This window comes from Arachis stenosperma, chromosome 3, assembly GCF_014773155.1.
Source record: "Arachis stenosperma cultivar V10309 chromosome 3, arast.V10309.gnm1.PFL2, whole genome shotgun sequence".
Classification (NCBI taxonomy): domain Eukaryota; kingdom Viridiplantae; phylum Streptophyta; class Magnoliopsida; order Fabales; family Fabaceae; genus Arachis; species Arachis stenosperma.
This window is the reverse complement of record NC_080379.1, coordinates 118,944,266-118,950,476: the sequence shown is the minus strand read 5'-3', so window position 1 is coordinate 118,950,476 and position 6,211 is coordinate 118,944,266.

The window sequence follows — 6,211 nt, the reverse complement described above, 5'->3', positions numbered from 1 at the left end:
GGTCGTGTGCCCTGGAGATCGGCGTATAACCCCAACGTCCAGAAAGTTGGGCTGGAATCATGCCGCCCTTGTGCTTTTCGCGCAAAAGACCCACGCGATCGCGTCCCTGACGCGATCGCGTCACATGTACATAACCAATTCCACGCGACCGCGTGAGCGACGTGACCACGTCGCATGGACTGCACAACACCCTAGAAGGAGACAGAGAGTTGCGCTGAAACGACGCTGGAATCGTGCGTCTAGCACAAATCCCAGCGATGCGATCACGCGACCCATGCGATCGCGTCCACCCCTCTCCTACCCCTCCCATGCGATCGCGCGCTCCACGTGATCGCGCCTACCCAATTTTCACCCCTACCACGCGACTGCGTGCCCAACGCGGCCGCGTGGGTTTCAAAATATAACCCCCCAGGTCACGCGAAACCCTATCTCGCGCAGCCCCCTACCTTCTTCCCCCCTCTCTCTTCCTTCTACCCTCTTAACCACCATTCAGCCACCCTTGCCGCCACCTCAACCACCGCTGCCGTCCGACCATAGCCGCCCCCAGCAGCACCTAACCCCCACTTCTTTTTTCCTCTTTCTTCTTCCTCCCTCTTCCTCCGCCACTGCCCCCCCTCCGCGCCACCATACGCCGCCGCCACCGTCAACCACAACCCCCCTTCAACCAGCAACACCACACCCATCCCCCCTTTCCCCCCTGACCGAACTGCACCTCTGCGCCACCGTGCCTTCTATCGCGCCAGACGCCGCCACCGCCACCACCCAGCCGTTCTCTACCCTACTCTCCTTCTTAGCCTACTAGGTTCCGCAACACGCAAACCCTTTTCTCCATTCGTAGTTCTTCTTATTTTTTCCGTTTTATGTTCATGTTTAGGCTAGTTAGATATACATGTTGTAGTGGATTTTAGGTTGTTAGGTAGCCTAGGATGTGGTTAGTGGATTTAGGTCTGTTTACTTGCACTGTTCATGTTTCTGTTTTATCAAATCTGCAATTCTACTGTTGTTGTGCCCTTGTTCATATGCTGTGATTGCCTGCATTTGCTGCTTATTACTCTGAATTTTCCTATTTATATTCATTATCTGTAACTGCAGCTTAATTTTTAATTCATATGAACTGCTTTGATTGCTGTTTATTTTCCGGGATAATCCATATTTAGCCGGAATGCTGCCCAAATTTTTATAATATATTTTCATTCATGTTTTGGTTTGGCAATTTGAACTATGTTTTACTCTGCTTTACCCGAACCATTTCATGAATGCCAGGGCATGCTTTATTATCCTCTTTGATTTTCTGGTTTATAAACTGCATCTGTGATGCTCTGATTCCAATTCTTCTTTATATCCCTTTGAATCAGCATCCAATTGTTTTCCTTGTTTGGTTATGAGTTACTTCTATTCCTACCTGTGAATCCTTATTACATGGAATATTTTCTTTATGCCACTTACTTTACTCACATTTTCCTGACTCACTAATTTTAATTTCCTAACTTCTTTTTCAATTTCTAACCATACTAACTTTTTATAATCTCTTTTCTGACTTTTCACTTTCCTCTAACTTTTTAACCATGGCATAATGACAATTTTTCTATTTAACTTGAATTCTAATACATTTTGGATTGTAAATCATTCCTTTCTGACTTTTAAACTGCTATACAATCCTTAATGCACATTTACCTAACTCATTTACCTCATTCTACTCTCCTTTGCCGCTTTGAGTTGTCTTTGTTTAATTGCCTATTTGTTTTCCTATTTTTATAATTCCTGGTTTTCTATTTTTCAGGATGTCTACCTCACAGAGAAAAGGAAAAGGCAAGGCTACTGGCAAGCACAAAAGAGGAGACCCCTCCCAGTCCATCATAGATCTAATGCATGATTCCTCATGGCGGGAGAAGAACTTTACCCAGCAGGAAAAAGCTGACCAACTGCTCCCTGCAAATGATTCCATCAAATTTGCAAACCGGTACTGTGAGCTGAAGTATCCGGCATTTGCAGACTCCAGAAACCTATACCTGGAGAGAACTCTGAAGATTCCAGAAGCACTCCAACAGTACACCACTGAGCAAATCAAGCAAAGAGGCTGGTTCTTTCTGGAAAGAGCACTGACAGAAATTAATGCATCTTGGGTTAGGGAATTCTACTGCAACTATTATATCACCACCCTAGATGCAGTGAACCTGCAAGGAAAACAGATTCTGGCCACTGAGGAGGCCATTGAGGACATTCTACAGCTCCCACCTAAGTCCGATCAGCCTGATGGTTACAAAAAGGTTGAGGAGGACATGCGTTTCTTGAGGTTTCATTGGGATGCTGTCAAGGCAAGGATAGCCCTGGACCCGACTGTTCCTTGGGAGATGGGTCAGGACACCACCTTGCCCAAGGGTATCAAGAGGGCGTACCTAAATGATGAGGCTCAGTTATGGCATCAGATCCTGAGTAATTATGTGATGCCGACTACTCATGAGACAGAGATTCCAGCTGCTATGATCACCCTCCTATGGTGTGTGATGGAGGGTAAGGACCTATACTTGCCACGCTTTATCCGGCATTATATGGCCAGGGTCCACGTTCGAGGCACTCTTCCCTTCCCTTATCTGGTTACACAGTCAGGCCGTCGAGCTAACATGCCATGGGAGGATGCCGATGAGAGACCACCAGCTGCAGACTGCAGGAAGCTCATTCCTCACAATAGGAACTTCTGGCTTTGGGCTACAGACCACCACCTTTCACTGCTACTGATGAGACAGCCCCACCGTCTGTCGGACCCTCTTCATCCACAGCTGCCCCTGTTGCCACCACTGCACCTCCACCTACCTCAGAGACAGTCTACCACCTCGTGCACCGCTTATTTCGACAGCTTGATCAGATGGAGTGTCGTAACTGGTGCCGGTATGAGCATCTGAAGCTGATGATCCAACAGAGCAATGACATCCCCTCCGAGCCTGACTCACCATCAGAGCCATCAGAGGAGGAGGCAGATGAGCACCAGGAGGAGACCCATCTGCAGGCAGGCACAAAGCAGGCTGCTCCCCAGGCAGAGGTTCCACATCAGATTGAGGCCGCAGATCCTGAGATCCCGATCCAGTCCGCACCTCCTCTACAGCAGCCAGACCCTCAGCCCACCACCACCACAGAGCCTCCAGCTACCATCCCTACCAGTGATGACACCCCTTCACACCCGGCTTGATTGAGCATCAGGGACGATGCTTCACTTTAAGTGTGGGGAGGTCGCCATCTCTGGCGTTTTATTTTGGTGAACCACTACATCTCTTTTTATTTTATTCTGGATATTTTTCTGTATTTTTCTTTTTATTGTTATTTTCTGAGTACTTATACATTGCTACTTTGATGTATTTCTGCTCTATTTCTGCATTTTGCATTTTTAGTTCATCTTTTAGCTATTTAGTTTATTTTAGTTATTTAGTTTAGTTTGCAATTCTAACTTATTAGTGGATTGATTAGTATAGTTTACCCTTTTTAGCATAAGATAGCATAGTCTAAATTGAAAAATATAAAAAGGAAGTAAGCTAGGAAATTGAACATAACAGATTTAAATCCATAAACCTTGTATATAGAGCATTACATCATATAGTTAAGTTGACAACATTTCATCAAGGAAGAACATTAAAACTTTAAAGGCTACCCTAAATAATTTTTTTTATGAGAATAATGGGAAATTTTAACTAAACCTCCATGACATACATGAGTGATATATGATTTATGAGTTGGAGAACATACAGCCTGTGAGTTTTGAGCTTAATTGTATGGTTACATTTAAACCATAATATTTTATTCCTGTGTGTTCCGCTCTTCTTTTCTATTCTGGTGTTCTTTGCTTTGTTTTAATCTATATGTCCAATATAGAATATAGATACATACCAAGAGAGTGATTGAAGCCTTGTTTGATTTTTAACTCACTATCCCAAATAAAGCCTACCTTTTATGCCATCCTTGTTAGCCCCTTTGAACCTTTTAATCCCCTTTTATTCTATTTAGCCACACTACTAGCCTTAAGCAGAAAAACAAAATAAAATCCCAAGTTGAATCCTTGGTTAGCTTAAGATAGAAAGTTGTGTAATTAATTAAGTGTGGGGAAACTTTATGGGAACATGGATGACAGAAACAAGGGTAGAATAAAATTGAAAAGAAATTAAGAATTTTTGGGAAACATGCTCATGTGGAATTAAAATAATTAATTACCATGTGCATTAAAATATATATATATTGCAAAATTAAAGCAAATGCACATGGTATAAGAACAAAATATGGGCATGTAACAACAAGTGGGAAAATATGGGAAAATGGGTAAAGAAGCTTTACTTTAGAAATTATGTATGTTAGGTGAGATCTTATACTAATTAAGGATTCGCTTATTAGCTCACTTAGCCTTATACATATATCCTTACCTTTACCTTGGCCCCATTACAACCTTAATCAAAGACCTCATGATTTTTGGTATGTCTATATTTTATAATTGTTGATTTGTTAGATGAAAAACAAAGTTATAGAAAGTAAGGATAAATAGAAGAATAGAGTGATTAACCCAATAAACACTGAGTGATTAGAGAGTAAACACAAAATCCAGTGAGGGTTCACTAACTCATTAACATATATCTCTGTTTAAATTACTAATTGTCTTGCGAGTTTATAAATGTTTTTTTTCTTTTCCCATCTCAATTGTAAAAGTGTTTTATCACTATCTAAGGTTGGCTATATATATATGAATCTTGAGAATGTGAATTGATTTAACTACATGTAAGCTTTATATATGAGTGAATAAAATTAGAATTGCATCATGCATTTAGTTAGTTGCATTTAGATTAGAATTGCATTGCATGGCATTCAACCACTTCAAAACCTTACTTTTTACCTTGGACATAGCATGAGGACATGCTATTACTTAGTGTGGGGAGGTTGATAAACCCATATTTTATGGTATATTTTGTGCTTAATCTGAATGATTTATTCAATCCTTCACCCACTTATTCATATTAATTGTATGGTTTTACTTCTCCTTCCTTATTATGAGATGTATGTGAAAAACATGTTTCCTATGCTTCTAAATTAATTATTTTAATCACCTTTAATTCCATTCGATTCCGTGATTAGTGTGTTGAGTATTTTCAGATCTTCTAAGGCAGGAATGACTTAAAGAATGGAAAAGGAAACATGCAAAAATGGAAGGAAAGCGCAAAATGGAGTTTTTGAAGAAACTGGCATCCACGCGATCGCATGGACGACGCGATCGCGTGCCAGAAGCGAAGAGGCAACGATGCGGCCGCATGACTGACGCAACCGCGTGACAAGGAGAACTCCGAATGACGCGACCGCATGACCCACGCGGACACGTGACAGAGGCCATGCACCAGAAATTGCAGAAAACGCTCATAGCGAATTCTGAAGCCTTTTTGGCCTAAATCCAAGTCCAGAAGTCATAGACCAGAGGTTATGAAGTGGAGGAATGCATCCATTGAGAGGGACTCCAAATTTTTTTAGTCACTTTCCATGATTTAGATCTAGTTTTGAGGGAGGTTCTCTCCTCTCTCTTAGGATTAGGATTTAGGACTTCTTTTAGTTTTAGGAGTGACTCTCAATCCCAGGTTCTTTATTTTTATTTATCCCAATTTAATTTATGAACTCTTCCATGTTACAGATTACTCTTTTAAATTAATGTTATTTGAGATATTTCAGATTGATGATTGCTGTCTTTTATTTATAAATAATTTGGATTTTTCTGTTGCCCAATTGGCTTATGAATATTGTTAGTTTTAGATTTTACTGCTTTGAATGAATTGAAGGTATTCCAGATATTTATGATTTTAATTTAGCTTTCTACATTCTTAGCTTTGGTTAAATAATTGGTGACTCTAGAGTTATCAAACTCATTGTTGATTGAAAATTAGATTTCTTCATTTCATTAATTCAAGTTCCAATAACTCTAGTCTTTCCCAAGGAAAGACTAGGACCTGTGGAATCAAAATTAATTCATCCACTTAACTTACCTTCATAGTTAAAAGTTAACAAAGTGGGAGAAAAATCCAATTCTCATTACAATTGATAAGGATAACCAAGATAGGACCTCCAGTTCCCATATCTTGCCAAGAGTTTATTTTATAGTTATTTATTTATTTTTCTTATTATTTTTTTGTGCAACATACTGCCCCCTTACTTCCAAAACCCCAATTTTACCTTTTTCATAACCAATATTAAGAAC